Source organism: Aegilops tauschii, chromosome 7 (assembly GCF_002575655.3).
Source record: "Aegilops tauschii subsp. strangulata cultivar AL8/78 chromosome 7, Aet v6.0, whole genome shotgun sequence".
Classification (NCBI taxonomy): domain Eukaryota; kingdom Viridiplantae; phylum Streptophyta; class Magnoliopsida; order Poales; family Poaceae; genus Aegilops; species Aegilops tauschii.
Window position 1 is genome coordinate 204,122,017 of NC_053041.3, and position 15,949 is coordinate 204,137,965.

The window sequence follows — 15,949 nt, forward strand, 5'->3', positions numbered from 1 at the left end:
CATCGCTCCACGGGGCGACTACATGAACCTGCCGGCTTACGTAGCCGGCCCACCGGCGGGGAGGCTGCCCCAGTGGTCCTTCCGGACGGTGACGCTGTCGCAGGCTGGAAACGCCGCCATCGCCCGACTGCGGGTGATGGTCCAGTCGGAGGGCCTAACGGGGCCCGATCTTCTGGCTGCGTTCGTCACGCGCCGGGTCCTTCCGCTCCAGAGCCGGCCTCATCTGATCTGTCAGATGAGCGGCCAGCTCGATCCGAGCCGGATGTGCACCAAGAAGATGCCGCAGCACGACGCCGCCGACATGGTGAATTACCTCGCAAACTGCCAACTTTCTGAAGACTGGCAATTCGGCAAGGAGCCATACAGCCGTGCCCATCCTCCGCCTACGGTACGCTCCCCTCGTTTCTTTTTCTCTCTCTCTCTCTCCCTCAGCCTTGTCGCCGAGTTCTTCTGGGCCGACTCTAACTCAGTCGGCTCGTTCTTTTGACAGGGTCCTCTGCTTCGGCCGGCCGGCGGGACAGACGTGGAGCACCGCTTCGTCCCCGATCGGACCGAGCACGACCAGGAAGACCCCGACCTGGGAGCGGTCCATATGGAGGATGCCGTCAAGCCGGCGGCGAAGCAGGCGGCTCCGGGTTCACCGCTACCTTCGACGACTAGCCGGACGAGGACGAAGCCGAAGCCGTCCCGCACCGCCAGCCGTCATCCGGACGCGGCGCGAGCTCCTCCGGCGCGCAGCCTGCTCGGGGTAGAGGCCAGAAACGTCGCGCCACCCAAGGCATGTTCGGCAGCCGGACGAAGAAGCCCAGGGGTGGGGCGGCAGCCACTAGACGCGAAGAGGCGGCCGCGAAGGCGGCTCGCTTCCGCAAAGTGGTGAAGCAGCCGCAGACTGTGTCGGCGTAAGTTCTCTCTTTTTATGTACTCTCTTTCTTTCTTTCCTTTGGTGGTTCTTGAATCTTCGTCTTCTTTTTCAACGGTCAGAGCTCCGCTGTCACTTGAGCGGGCGGCTGCCGGCTCCGTCGTCGAGTCGCCAGGGGGCTCTCGGAGCACCACCCGCCGCGTAGATCCCCGCACCGCCCTCCTGGAGGCGACGGAAAGGAACGTGCGGGAGGTGCGGGAGGAGCAGGAAGCGCGGGAGGCGGAGGCACGGAGGGCAGCCGCCGCCCAGGCAGCTCGGGAGGAGGAGGCGGCGAAAGCGCTCGCCGAGGCCGCAGCCAAGGCCCAGGCAGAGGCCGAGGCCGAGGCGGTGGCAGGGGAGGCTTTGATGGTCACCCCCCTGCGCACCATGGCGCCCGGGGACGTGGATCCCTCGCCAGGGGGAGCCAGCGGTTCCCAGCCGGGGCTGGGAGGAAGCGGCGACGACGTCATCATCTTGGGGGAGGCGCCGGGGCCGACTCCTCCGACTAGGGCGGCCCAAGGCGGCCAGCCTGAGCCTGCGCCCGCATAGTCGGCGGAGGGCGAGCCGGCCGCGGGAGCTGAGGTGGCGGTCCGGGTTCCGCCAAGCCGGCGTGCAGGGAAGGCTGCGTCGGAGCCGCAGAAGGCTGCGTCGGAGCCACAGCCGGCCGTGGGCTCCAGCTCGTCGGCCCGAGACGCGGAGGCGGCCAGCGCTACCTCGGGGTGGACGCCAGGCGGAGGAACAGCCGTGGTGAACGTCGCTGCACAAGACGTCCGGACCCGGCTCCAAAGCCAAGCCGCGGTGCTGAGGCAGTTCACCGACGAATTCCTCGCAACGCGGGCAGCCATCCGGGTTAGCATTCCTATCTTGTTCTTTCTTGATCTTGATTTCTCTTCTTGATCTTGATTTCTCTCGTGGGGGCGCGTCAGCGCACCCACTGGGTGTAGTCCCCGAGTTTCGAGTCGGCTGCTGAGCAGGCGGCTTGGAACTTCTTGGAGATTTTGTCTTTGCTGCTTTTGTTCTCACTTCGGTCTTCTGTCCGTCTTGCAGGACTACCACAACCTCCGAGCGGCCGCCTTCAACTCCCAGGCTCGGGAGCTAACCCAGAAGACCGCCGATCTTACTGAGAGCCGAGGTATGTGACTTGATCTTTATCTCATGTGGGGGCGCGTCAGCGCACCCACTGGGTGTAGTCCCCGAGATTCGGGCCGACTGCTGAGCAGTCGGCTCGGATCTTCCTTGATGATTTCTCATTGTTCTTCTTCTTCTTCTATCTCTGTAGCGGCCAACGCCGGTCCGAGGGCACAGCTGGGGGAGTCCCAGACTGCTCTTCGTGCCAAGGACGCGGAGCTCGCCGCCTTGGCGTAGGAGCGCGACCGCCTGGTCAAGAAGCTGGCCGACCAGGAGGAAGGCCACAAGGCGGCGCTGAAGGCTGCGCAGGATCGCGAAGCTACCCTCCAGGCCGAGTTCGAGACGGAGGCGGCCGGCTGGGCAGAGGCCAGGCAGACTCTGGTCTCCGGCTATGGTCAGATTGAGGATCTGGTTGACGGTAAGTCGTCTACCCCTTCATCCTTTCTTGCCATCTGCTACTTTGACTTGCTTTTCTGATTTTGGTGTTCTTCTTTTCTTTTCTTCTTCGCGCAGAGTACTTCCCTGGCTATTCAACTGCCGCCAACCAGGCCATCGAAGCCCGTCGCCAGGCGAAAAGGCAAGCCGGCTTCGAAATCTCGCCCACCGCCGGCCGCTCGTTGGAGGAACAGCTCCTGGCGATCCAGGCTCGCATCCAGCCGGCTCACAGGCTGCTCCGCCGGCTTCAGCACGCGGGATCGCAGGTCTTGGCCGCCCTCTGGCCCGGCCAAGTGGTCCCTCGCACCCCCAGTCGGACCACCGACTGGCTGGAGGTGGCAGTCGGCCGCTTCGAGGCATGGAAGGTGGACGACAATGGAGTCGCCCAGCCGGAAGATTGGTTCGGGCTGGACCCGGCGTACGGCGAGGACTCGGCGGAGGAGATCGACTCCAGCGACGAGGGCGAAGAGGAGGAGGAGGAGGGTGAAGACGCCGAGCCGGCTGGCGGAGTAGCCGGCCAGCCTGACCGCGCCTCCAGCACTACGTCGCGTGCGGGTGCGTCTCCTGCCGCGGGAGGTGGTCAAGCCGGGACCAGCTAGGCGGCCACTCCTTCAGCCGGCGAGGCCGCCTTCACCGACCAGCTCGGCCTTCCTGTCGCGCCTTAGTCTTCTTTCTTTTGTTTTCCTGTCTTGTTACTTTTGAACAATGTTTGGTTAAGTCTGCACAATTCCACCCACTGGGTGTATTCAAACTCAAGTCTGTTGCCAGCCTGCGGGCGGCTTTATGTATATAAGTTATGCAATCGGTCTTTCCTTGTACTTTCGCTTTTTGTCCTTCTGCTTTTTTCCTTTGCCGCCCTCCCTTGGTTGCCGCCTCCCCAGTCAAACAGTTGCTCTGCAATCTGTGGCCGGGGAGTGCCTGGCCGATTGGGGAGGGGGAAGTACTTTTAGCTTTGCCGGACTTAAGCTAAGTTTTTTAGGAAGCCGGCCAGCCGGCTGTTTTGACAGTCGGCAGGCATATTTAGAGGCCGTCTCTTTGCTATATAGGTTAGTTGTTCCTTAGCCGTTTTTCGTGTGGGTGTCCTTTCTGTCTTCTCTCTTGCTAGTCGGACAGTCGGTTCTTTGAGCTGCGACTTTCAACAAGAGAGGACTTGGGGGCCGGCGCACTACTTTGCTGACTTCGGGAAGAACTTTGAATATAGCTCAAGGCGGCCAGTCCCCGGGCCGACTAGTCGGACCCGGTGCCGGACAGGAATTCAAAATGTAATAATACATTCATGGATATGACGCTCGTCATTCATAGATAAATAAAAGGCAGTCCCCGAGTACTGTTCGGGGGGCCTGTTGGTTTGTACTTAATACAAAAGGGGTAGCGTGATACATACTGCTTTTCAGCTGTAAAATCGTCTTAGGAGGTTTGCGTTCCATGGTCGCTCCGACTCCTTGCCGGAGTCGTCTCTTTTGCGTGCTCTTGGCTTTTGCGCGTCGATCAAGTAGTAGGAGTCGTTGCCGAGTGCCTTGCTGACGACGAAGGGGCCTTCCCAAGGGGCCGAGAGCTTGTGCTGGCCGGCTGTTCGCTGGATCAGCCGGAGCACAAGGTCGCCCTCTTGGAAGGATCTTGGCTTGACCTTGCGGTTGTAGTAGCGGCGCAGGCCTTGCTGGTAGATGGCGGACCGGCTGAGGGCTAACAGCCGGCCTTCTTCCAGTAGGTCGACGCCGTCTTCTCTTGCTTCTTTGGCTTCTTCCTCCGTGTACATGGTGATCCGAGGCGAGACGAACTCGATGTCTGTTGGGATGACAGCCTCGGCACCGTACACAAGGAAGAATGGAGTGAAGCCGGTTGACTTGTTGGGTGTAGTGCGCAGACTCCAGAGGACAGCCGGCAGCTCTTCGAGCCAGCAGCCGGCCGATCGCTCCAGTGGTACAACCAGTCGGGGCTTGATGCCGGAGAGGATAAGTCCATTTGCTCGCTCGACCTGGCCGTTTGACTGCGGGTGGGCAACGGACGCTAAGTCCAGTCGGATGCCCTGCATCGCGCAGAAACGTGCCAGTGCGCCTTTGGCGAAGTTCGTGCCGTTGTCGGTGATGATGCTGTGCGGCACACCGTACCGAGTAGTGATGTCGGTGATGAATGTCACGGCAGTCGGCCCGTTCAGCTTCTTAATTGGCTTGGCTTCAATCCACTTTGTGAACTTGTCCACCGCAACGAGTAGATGTGTCAAGCCACCGCGGGCTGTCTTGAAAGGGCCCACCATGTCCAGTCCCCAGACGGCAAAAGGCCAGGTGAGGGGAATGGTCTTGAGGGCAGAAGCCGGCAGGTGTTGTTTGGAACTGAAGACTTGACATCCTCTGCAGCTCTTGACTATTTCTTTAGCATCCTCCAAGGCAGTCGGCCAGAAGAAACCATGGCGGAAAGCCTTGGCCACGAGGGATCTTGAGGCAGCGTGATGGCCGCATTCGCCTTGGTGGATGTCTTTGAGGATTGCCACTCCTTTTTCTGGCTCGACGCAACGCTGGAAGACTCCAGTGACGCTGCGCTTCACGAGCTCCCTGTTGATTATTGTGTATGCTGCGGCTCGTCGTTGCACTAGTCTTGCTGCGATCTCATCAGCCGGCAGCTCTCTGCTGACTAGGAACTTGAGGATGGGCTGGGCCCATGAGGGAGCTGTGACTTCTTCTGCTGTTAATGTGGCCACCATGACTCGGGTGGGTGGGTTGGGTGTTGCATTGGAGTCGACCACCGCTTCTTGTGTCGTTGCAGTCCCCGGGCCGACTGCTGCAGTCCCCGGGCCGGGTTCTGAAGTCCCTGGGCCGGGTGCGACTACGTCAGTCCCCGGGGCAGTCGTCGAAGTCCCCGTGCCGCCTGCGGGATTTCTTGAGCCGGATCCGGCTGTTTCTGGCGCAGGCGGTACGAAGATGGAATCCGACTCTGGAGACGGCTTGATGGACGGCTTGAGGAGGCGCTGGAGGGAGACGCCAGTCGGTATGGCTTGTCGGGTGGAGCCGATCCGTGCTAGGGCATCTGCTTGGTCATTGTCGGTCCTTGGCACGTGAAGGAACTCGCACCCTTCGAAGTATCCGCTCATCTGCTGGACGAGGAAACGGTAGCTCGCCATGTTCGCGTCCTTGGCGTCCCAGTCGCCAGATGATTGCTGGACCACCAAGTCTGAGTCGCTGTAGCACAGGATCCGGCGTATGCCGAGTTCTTTGGCTAGCCGGAGCCCATGTACGAGCGCCTCGTACTCGGCCACGTTGTTGGAGGCGGCGAAGTGGATCTGCAGCGTGTACTTGAGCTTGTCGCCTTTGGGAGAGGTGAGGACGATGCCGGCTCCCAAGCCGGTGCGCATCTTGGACCCGTCAAAGTGCATCCGCCAATGGGTAGAGTCGGGAGCCGGCGGTAAGTACTGGGTCTCGGCCCAGTCGACGAGGAAGTCGGCCAATGCTTGCGACTTGATGGCGGTGCGGGGTTGATAGAAAATCGTGTAGGGCGCCAAGGCAATGGCCCATTTGGCCACCCGGCCGGATGCATCCCGGCTGCCTATGATCTCGGCGAGCGGGGCAGTGCACACGACCGTGATGGGGTGCTCTTGGAAGTAGGGCTTCAATTTCTTGGCAGCGAAGTACACCCCATAGCACATCTTCTGGTAGTGCGGGTAGTTTTGCTTTGAGCTGGACAGTACTTCGCTGAGATAGTAGACCGGCCTCCGGACCAGCTGGGCTCGGCCTTCCTCCGGGCGCTGGACCACAACAACAGTGCTGACGACTCGGCTTGTCGCGGCGATGTAGAGGAGCATGGGCTCCTTCTCAGTCGGCGCGGCCAGGACAGGCGGATTGGTCAACATTTTCTTCAACTCATGGAAGGCTTAGTCGGCTTGATCATTCCACTCAAAGTGAGTGGAATTCTTCATGAGTCGGTACAGGGGGAGAGCCTTCTCTCCTAGTCGGCTGATAAAACGGTTCAGGGAGGCTAAGCAGCCAGTGAATTTCTGCACATCTCGCAGCTTGGTGGGAACCTCCATCCTCTCGATGGCCTTGATCTTGACAGGATTGCACTCAATGCCGCGTTCGGAGACCAGGAATCCTAGCAGCTGGCCGGCTGGCACTCCGAACACGCACTTCTCGGGGTTAAGCTTGATCTGGAATCGGCGCAAGTTGGCAAATGTTTCCTTCAGGTCTTCCAGCAAGGTACCGCACTTCTCTGTCTTCACCACAATGTCGTCTACGTAGACGTGGGCATTTCTGCCGAGTTGTTTCAAGAGACATTTCTGCATGCAACGCTGAAAAGTGGCACCGGCGTTTCTCAAGCCTAATGTCATTGTCAGGTAGCAGAAAGCTCCAAAGGGTGTGATGAAGGCAGTCTTCAGGCGGTCAGCCGGGTCCAACTTGATCTGATGATACCCTGAGTATGCATCCAAAAAACTTAACAGCTCGCATCCGGCTGTGGAGTCTATCACTTGGTCAATCCATGGCAAAGCAAACGGATCCTTTGGGCAGGCCTTGTTCAAACTTGTGTAGTCTATACACATGCGCCACATGTTATTCTTCTTCAAAACCAGAACTGGGTTGGCAAGCCATTCTGGGAAGAACACTTCCATGATGAAGCCGGCTGCAAGGAGCCGGGCTATCTCTTCTCCCACGATTCTTCGCTTCTCTTCTGATAGTCGGCGGAGAGGTTGCTTGACCGGCTTCGCATCAGCTCGGACATGTAATTTGTGCTCGGCGAAATCCTTCGGGACACCCGGCATGTCCTTTGGGGACCATGCAAAGATGTCTCGATTCTCACGGAGGAAGTCGACGAGCTCGCCTTCCTATTTACTGTCCAAGTTCGCCCCAATCACGGCGAACCTCTCCGGGTGCTCCGGGTCTAGAGGTATCTTCTTCGTCTCTTTGGCAGGCTGGAAGGAGCCCTGCGCATCACAGTCCTTGGGGTTGGGGGACAAGGCCGGCTGCTTGCCGGCCATGGCCACAACCCGCTCCAACATCTTCTTCTCTTCGGCCACCACGAGGGACTCGGCCAGCCGGCTGCTGGCCATGGCACACTCGATGGACTTCTTGTAGTCGCCGGCTACCGTGATGATCCCCTTCGAGCTCGGCATCTTCATCTTCAGGTAGGCATAGTGGGGCACGACCATGAACTTGGCCAACGCAGGTCGGCCAAGCAGTGCATGATAGGGGCTCTCCAAATCCACCACCTCGAACCATATTGCTTCCCGGCGAAAGTGATCTTTGTCTCCGAAGAGAACATCCATTTTGATCTTGCCGATTGGAGAGCAAGATAGGCCGGGTACGATACCATGGAAGACGGTGCGGCTCGGCATGAGCTGCTTTGCTTTGATGTTCAGCTTGTCCATGGTATCGCGGTACAGTATGTTGATACTGCTTCCGCCGTCTATCAGGACGCGGGAAAATCTGGCAGCTCGCCTCTCCGTCGCAAGGGTGACGTCCAAGACCATAGCATAGGAGCCAGGCGAAGGCATCACCTCTGGGTGGTCGGCCTGGCTCCAGCTGATGGGCTTTTCCGACCAGTGCATGAACTCGGCGGTGCTAGAGGCGACTGCGTTTACTTCTTGGTGCTGCCGGCGTCGGCTGCGCTTGTCGTCGACTTGACTTGTGAAGACGACGTAGGCGTCGTGCGCTTCGGGGAACTCGTCTTGGATGGCGCCGACTGCCGGCCGGGCCGCCGGCTGCTGGGGAGCTGGAGGCGGCGGGCCGGGAGGCGGAGGCGGCACCATCCCTTCGCCCTTGGTGATGCGGGTGAGCCAGTGGCATTTCCGTGTCGTATGGTTGGACGGCTTCGCGCCGCTGTGGAACTTGCAGGGAGCATTGAGTGCTTGTTCGTAGGAGAAAGACGGCTGCCAAGGCGGCCGGCCACCCTTCTTCTTGGGAGCGGGCCGCTCTTCGGGCTGCTCGTCTTCAATGGTGGCCACCTGCCGACTGGAGGAAGTCGGCATGGGGCCCTTGCGCTTGTGGTCGTTCTGGTAAGGGCGCCGGTTGGGGTCGCCAGCCGGCGTCTTGGGAGCCGGAGCAACTACTTTCCCCGAGGCGTCCACTCGGAGCTCGGCCTTCATGGAGGAGTTGGCAGTGGCATACTTGTCGGCGGTGATCAGCAACTCATCGAGGGTAGCCGGCTCATCGCAGAGGAGTCGGTGCTTGAGGAGGGTGCCCTCTCGGCACCCGGCGGTGAAGTACTCGATGGCCTGGACCTCGTGCACCCCCTCGCAGGAGTTGCGGAGCTCGGCCCATCGCGTGAGGTAGTCGCGGGTCGACTCGTTGGGCCCCTGGACGCAGAGGGAGAGCTGGCGAGGCTTGGGAGGCCGCTTGTAGGTGCTGGTGAAGTTGCGGACGAAAACTTCGGTGAAGTCCAGCTAGCTGTTGATGCTGTAGGGCTTGAGGCTGTTGAGCCATGTGCGCACCGTGCCTTGCAGCATCAAGGGGACGTACTTCACGGCGACGCGCCGATTGCCGTTGGCGATGCTGACGGCTGTGGAGTAGTCGATAAGCCAATCTTCCGGCTTCACCGAGTCGTTGTACTTGGGCATGTCTCTGGGGAGCGAGAACCCTTTGGGGAAGGGCTCGTCGCGGATGCGGGGGCCAAAGCATGGCGGGCCGACATCGTCTTCTTCTTCTAGCGCCAAGGATCGAGCAAGGCGGTCGATCCTGTGGCGGGCGTCGTTTTCGCCGACTCCTTCTCGGCGGCCGAGTCGGTCGCCAAGAGTCGGATGGGTGACAGGCGGTGGAGTGAGGCGTCTTTCTCTTCGAGGCGGGGGAGGAGGCAGGTTTCCCTGGTGCTCTACAGCTCAAGGGCGGCCATCCGCGTCGCGCTCGATGGTAATGCGAGTCCGGCTGCGGCTGGCAGCCGGCTCCTTGTCTTTCTTCTGGCCCGCACCGCTCGCAGTTGGCGAGCGGACGTCGCGGCGTGATCCCGGCGCGGGGGATGGCTATCAGCTCGGGCGCCGGCTTCGTACCGTTCTGCAGCCGCGTCGATCAGCTGCTGGATCCGTCTTGTCATGTAGGGGAGCTCATCGGCTCCCAGCCCATTGAACTCCTCTGCAGCCGCCTGAGCGGCTCGCAGATTCTTGAGCGGGGTGGCGTAGACGGGGCGATCTGCGCCCAGCATGCTGGCAACGGCTGTGCCGCGCTTCTGGACGAAGCCGGCTCGGCTCGGGCCGCTAGGCGGCGGCGTCCCGAAGGCGGCGCGGTCGACTTCGCGCTGGTGGGCCTCGGTGAGGCATCTCATCGAGGCTATCTTCTTGCCCTCCGCGATGAGGGCAAGGCGGTGTGCTTCCAGGGTCTCGGCGTCCGCGTCGGCCGGGATGGGGACGGAGAGGTCGTGCATCGCCGCTTGCTGAGCGTCGCGGGCGTTCTCGCCCGAGTTGGAGACGTGGCTGATGACCAGCACTTCGGTGACAGCGCTGCTGCCGCTGTCAGCTCGAGGGAGGGGGTCGTCGAAGACCACCACGTCGGAGGGGTAGGCGTCGAGCGACGCGGTGTCGGAGTCGATGAGCATCGGGTCGGTGGAGCCGACCGATTCCATGTCCGCAGCGGGCTCGCTGGAGACGTGAAGTTGGTCGAGGAGGCTGACGAGGCGGCTCTCGGGGTAGTCGGTGCCTGCGTCGGACGCAGGCTCGTCGGAGATGCGAGTCTCGCCGAGCAGATCGGCGAGGCGGCTCGCTGCGCAGGCGTCGTCGACGCCTTGCAGCGCGTCGGGGCAAACGCCATCGGGCGCAGCGGGCTGGCTGCGCTCGCGGGGAAGGAAGAGGGTTCCTGTCCAGAACAGGTCTCCGGACGACGGTGCACCTGGCCCCACGGTGGGCGCCAAATGTCGGGTGGTTGGTGCGACATATGCCAAGGGATGGCTTATCATTGTGGGAGCCAATAAAACGTCGCCGGTGCCCGGAAACGGGATGAGGCGAAGACATGCACGCCGGCGAATCTTACCCAGGTTCGGGGCTCTCCGAGGAGATAACACCCCTAGTCCTGCTCTGCGGGGTCTCCGCATGATCACTAGATCGATAAAGGGTAGCTACAATCGCTCCTAGAGCTGTTGAGATCAAGGGAGAAGAAGAACAAGGCTAGCCCTTGCTTCTCTCTATCTATGGTGTGTGTGCTATGCGTGGGTGTTAACCTAGAAGCCAACCCTTTGCATGGGTGCTCCGGGGGGTTTATATAGGCCTGCCCCCGGGGGTACAATGGTAATCCGACTGGGAACTGGTCCCAGCCGTCAGTGTCTACGCTCGCCGGCTTCTCCGCCGGCTGCTGGGTCCCGCCGGCTGCCGGCTACTTGGTTGACAGGCCGGTCCCACCGCCTAGGGTTTTGTCGGCGGCTGCTTGCTGTAGCCGCGCCTCTGATGATGAGGGCTTCGACGAGGTGAGCGTGGCTACAGTGGGCCGCCTCGGGGGCTATCACTGTAGCCTCACCTCGTCTTGTCTCCTTAATGGGGCTCCTGCTTCGAGGAAGGGAGTAGCCGGCTTCTGGAGGCCGGCTATACTCTTGGCCGACTACGAAAAGCCGGGCCGCCTTCACGCCTCTCTCTGGCTGAAGGGGCCCGCAGTCCTTGGGCCGTACAGGAGTGGGTCGTGGATGACGTCGAGGCTAGCGTGGCTACAGTGCCGAGCCGCACGGGAGACGTCCCTCCCGTACGGCCTCCTGTAGCCATGCCCGCCTCGGGCTTCGGGGGTCATGGGCCGCACTGTGGCCACACCCCGTCACGTCGCCGTTATGGAGGGGTGGTTGTGATCTTGGCTGGCTCCTAGGAGTCGGCGTCCTTCCTGGTCGGCTTCTTGGAGTCGGCCACCCCGTAGTCGTCCTGGGGAGGAGTCGGTGAGGCTGGGTCGCCTTCCGGGAGTCGGCTTTAGTGGTAGCCGGCCAGGGAAGGCGGCCCAAATGCTTGAAGTGCTTGAAGGCCCAAAGGCCTGATAAATTTTCCGAAGAGCCAGGGGTAGTCGGTATGGCTACCCGTAGCCATTTACTCCGACAAACGCACTGTTTCAAACGGAAAACCGCACTGCAGCAGGCAGTGAAGTGAACTTTATGATTTCTTTTTGTCGGACATAAACTTTCTCGCAAAAGTTTTTGTCGTCTTTTTTCAACTTTTTTTTGAACGAGAGTGGACCGCAACACTCCCGAAAATGAACCGCAACACTATCAAAAGTGAACCTCATGAGTTTTTGTTGTATTTTTTTCATACTTATTATTTTTTACGCGCGTTGACCAAGCGAGTGGACCTTTCATCGGGCAGAAGAACGCACTGGTTCAACCGGAAAACCGCACTGCAGCAGGCAGTCAAGTGAACTTCATAATTTTTTTTGTCGGACATAAACTTTCTCGTAAAAGTTTTTGTTGTCTTTTTTCAACTTTTTTTGAACGAGAGTGGACCGCAACACTCCCGAAAATGAACCGGACCACTATCAAAAGTGAACCTCATGAGTTTTTGTTGTATTTTTTTCATACTTATTAACTTTTTACGCGCGTTGACCAAGCGAGTGGACCTTTCATCGGACAGAAGAACGCACTGCTTCAAACGGAAAACCGCACTGCAGCATGCAATCAAGTGAACTTCATGATTTCTTTTTGTCGGACATAAACTTTCTCGCAAAAGTTTTTGTTGTCTTTTTTCCAACTTTGTTTATGAACGAGAGTGGACCGCAGAGATGAGACAAGTGAACCACGACAAATATCGTAGTGGACCGCATTATTTTTAAGTTGTTTTGCTATTTTTTCCGCACTTCCACATGTGCGCAAGTGAACAGCTTCACTCCCAAAAGCGAACCACATCCGAGGACCAAACAGACTGCAGACGTTGATGTAGCCAACTGATAATTGAAACACGGAACAATTTTTGCACTTCATACATAGGGATAATGGAACATATTCCTTTTACACAAACTGAGTGCACTTCAAAAAAATCTCCAAAAAATGCAAAACATGGATGGAGTGGACTGCGTCGCCCAACTTTATCATAAAAAAAATGTACTCCACGCCCATGCCCCAAGGAGAAACACCGCCGCACTGCACCACCTCAAAATACAAACAAAAGTCAAGTGGTGGACTGCACGCCCGTGCTGCCTGAACCACGAGACACTCGCCGACGAGCTGCATATCTTCGACGAAGAAGAATTCACTGACGCCCATACTACAAGGTGGCGTGGAGTCGAGGAGTACTCGAGGAGGGCACACACCCACTCCACTGCACGCTGGAGTCGCGGTGCACTGCATCACCATGGTCGTGCTGCTTGAGTGGCGGAGTATCAGCCGAGCAAACTGCAAACAACATTTACACTAAACCGCATATGAAAATCACAAAAGGTCGTCGCTGAAGCAGTGCACTCAGCAGGTGCGTGTAGCCATCATCGACTCCCCACGCAGTACACTTCTGCACTGTGAGTCGAACATCAACGGGATTCGTCAGTAGCAACTGCTTCTTCACCTGAATGGGTTGACAAAAGCTACTCCCATGGGCGCTGGAGTCGATGATGGACCATTGTGGACGGCCGCGCACTGCAGCGGCGCGAGGTGGGCACTGCACGCGATGCAGAGGAGGACAGAAAAGGGTTGACCCGGAGGAAGCTGGGCGCCGGATCTCATCCGCGCTGAGAAGGGAGAGGATGTGGAGGAAAGTGGAGGAGAGAGATTGAGCTCCGCTGCCGCTAAAAGTCGTGGGAAAGAAGGGCCAGGCGAGATCTCACCGTCATGGGGTGGGGAGGGACCGCCCTGGGATCTGCAGTGGAAGGCAGCCACCACCGCATCGACCTGGCCTCCCTCCACTTGATTCCCGCCGGGGCGGTGTCGAACCGGGGTTAGGGGAGGTTTGGCCGGCGCCGCCGGCCGGGCTGATCTCCAGGAGGAGCACGACCCCGCATCGCCGCACCATGGACGGCCGCCGCAACAACACGGCAATGGAACCGCAACACTATCTACATGTTGCTGGGGACCAGCCAAACTGCACGGCAATGGCCACTGTGAAAGGGATGTGGAGAGGGAGTCCTGCACTGCACTGCAGTGTGGACCACATCGAGGCGGCTGGGAGCTTCTCAGGAGCACTACCCAAACTGCACGTCAGTGCCATCGGCGGGACGCCGGACAACAAAAAAGCAGTGAAAAATCACGAATAAAAAATGAAAATCGGGGAGCCGTGGGTGAAGAGCTTGATCCCCATGGGAAAGTGCTCGCCGGAGCTCTGTTGGGCTGGCCACGCAAGGCAGGTGATGGTCGTCGTTGAGCCGCGACCAACACCCACACCCAACACGCTGCATCACCAGCCCGAACCCCGGTACTGCCTCCTACCGCCGCCGACCACAAATCCTCTGCATCCCCTCCCTAACCTCCCTCCCCCGCCGTGGGGCACAGCACCAGCAGGAGACAAACGCCAGCCGCCATGGACGCCATCGTCGACCACCCAGATCGGGGGAATCATGGCGGCGCTGTCCTCCCGAAATCGCGGTACATCAGGGGAGGTGGTGATGAATCGAGGGAGTGGAGGAAGGGGAGAAAGGCCCAGGGCGGCGTGGGGGGACTGGGGATGGCCGCGATCCGGCGGTCGAGTTACCCAGGGTGGCGCGGGGAGCCGGGGGATGGCCGAGATCCGGCATTGTGTGGTAGCAAGGGCGACGGTGAGACGGGGGTAGGCACCGGCGACAGGATCAGAGGGGCCGCCCACCGGAGGAAGGTGGGGGTGGCCCCTAGCGACCCGTCGGGAGGTAGGAGGTGGAGAGGCTTGGCCGAGGAGGAAGGAGGTGGGAGGAGGCCGCGGAGGAGGAGAAAGGTGGGAGGAGGGGTATTTTACGGTGGGGTGGGTTGACTTTGTTTTTTTTCGTGTGTGTGGGTTGGGTGGCTCGATGCGGGAAGAAGTGTTAGCAGAATAAGAAACTGTTATGAGGATAAGACTCTTAATGGCGTTATCCCACCTACCACCCGGTGGTAGTTACCCCACATGTCTCGTATACTATCTTATGATACTATATATAGTACTTTATCATTCTAAATATGTTTATATACTATATATAAGATAATTCAAAGTGGGTAACATGAAAAAATTGCAAGTTGACCCATGGGTTTTATTATATTTGTGAAATACGTATATATTTGGGAGCATACTGAAAATACGATGCATACTACCTAAAAAGGACTATATATACTATCTAAACATTCTTATATACTACATACTACGCGTACATACTCTCCGATTTGGTAAATACTACATAGAACATACAAATCGACATCAGTATGGGACACCTAAGTGCCCAGGCTCCTTGCCTTTCCACCGTTTGATTGCATTTAGATGCGTATTATTGTGATAGGTATAGAAGGTAACGGGTCAACCCATTATTAATTGCCAATTCTGAAACAGTTCAGTATGGAAACAATTATGATGTATATCATAAATAAATGTGATTAAGCACGCAATGCATGGTAGCATATCTTTAGAAGGAAAAATACTACACATTAGATATATTACGAATTAGGTATATATGAATTCATCTGTTTAGTATGTACCCGTTAAATGTTTATATGTATATACATAGAATATTTTGTACGTACACATTAGATTTTTGTCTATGTATATACCCAGAATATTCAGTGCGTATAAATTAGATCAGGTATGTACGGATTCATTTATTTATTACACACCCATTAGATATTTTTTAGTACATATATACCCAGAATAGTTAATATATTAGATACATATGAATTAACTTACTTAGTACGTATTGATTAGATTTTTGTGTATGTATATACCCTAGAGTACTCAATATATTTTTCTTGTATGTGCATACTCATCGTATTTACATACCTTGGCATTAAATTTATGAGTATATACATCAATACAATAAATACATAGGATCATGTGTGGGTATATGTAACAAACATTCCTTAAACTAAAAGTAATCGCCAGTGGGTATCGGCATGCATCATATATTCCTACAAGTAAAAAATTTAATTAGGATCACATTTTATATTATTTGGTCACCTTAATTTGTATAGAAATATTAGCGGGTTAAAAAGTCCGACCCGGTCTTAATTTTTTTTAAATACTACCTTGAAAAGTAAAACTTTAGAAAAATGCATAAAAACATCCTTATTATACATACAAACCTTTGGGACCTTTTGTATTATTTATCATATCTGATACCTTAAGAAATAGGATTGTATATACCTACCATTTTTGCTTCAAAAAGAAATCATACTACGAAACCAGTAGTGTATTATCTTTTTTGGAAAGCAATTATTGACCATTGATGCTTGTAGTGCATGCAAACAAAATTTGGAAAGCCATGCACTATAAATATGACTTGCTATATTCGGACTTAGGTGCCCAGGCACCTAGGTGCCCCACACATTTTACCTATATATAGGAAAAAGCCGAGCCAGTCCTCAGCCCATTCGCATATGGTTCCAGCCCATGAGAGGTTCCACACCGCGCACAGTTCCTAGCCCACGAGAAATGCCTCACTTTTTTCCCGTCAATCCTTGTTGGCCGCATATACTCCT

The 15,949-nt window shown here is 56.9% G+C and overlaps 1 long non-coding RNA gene across 1 annotated transcript; it reads right to left on the minus strand.

Moving 5' to 3' along the window:
- Positions 1 to 12,280: 12,280 nt before the first annotated feature.
- Positions 12,281 to 15,069, minus strand: LOC120968296 (uncharacterized). Its single transcript, XR_005762678.3, has 2 exons — positions 13,147 to 15,069; positions 12,281 to 13,050 (listed from the first exon to the last, which is right to left on the minus strand). It is a non-coding gene; the product is annotated as an uncharacterized lncRNA (long non-coding RNA).
- Between the last annotated feature and the right edge of the window lie 880 nt (positions 15,070 to 15,949).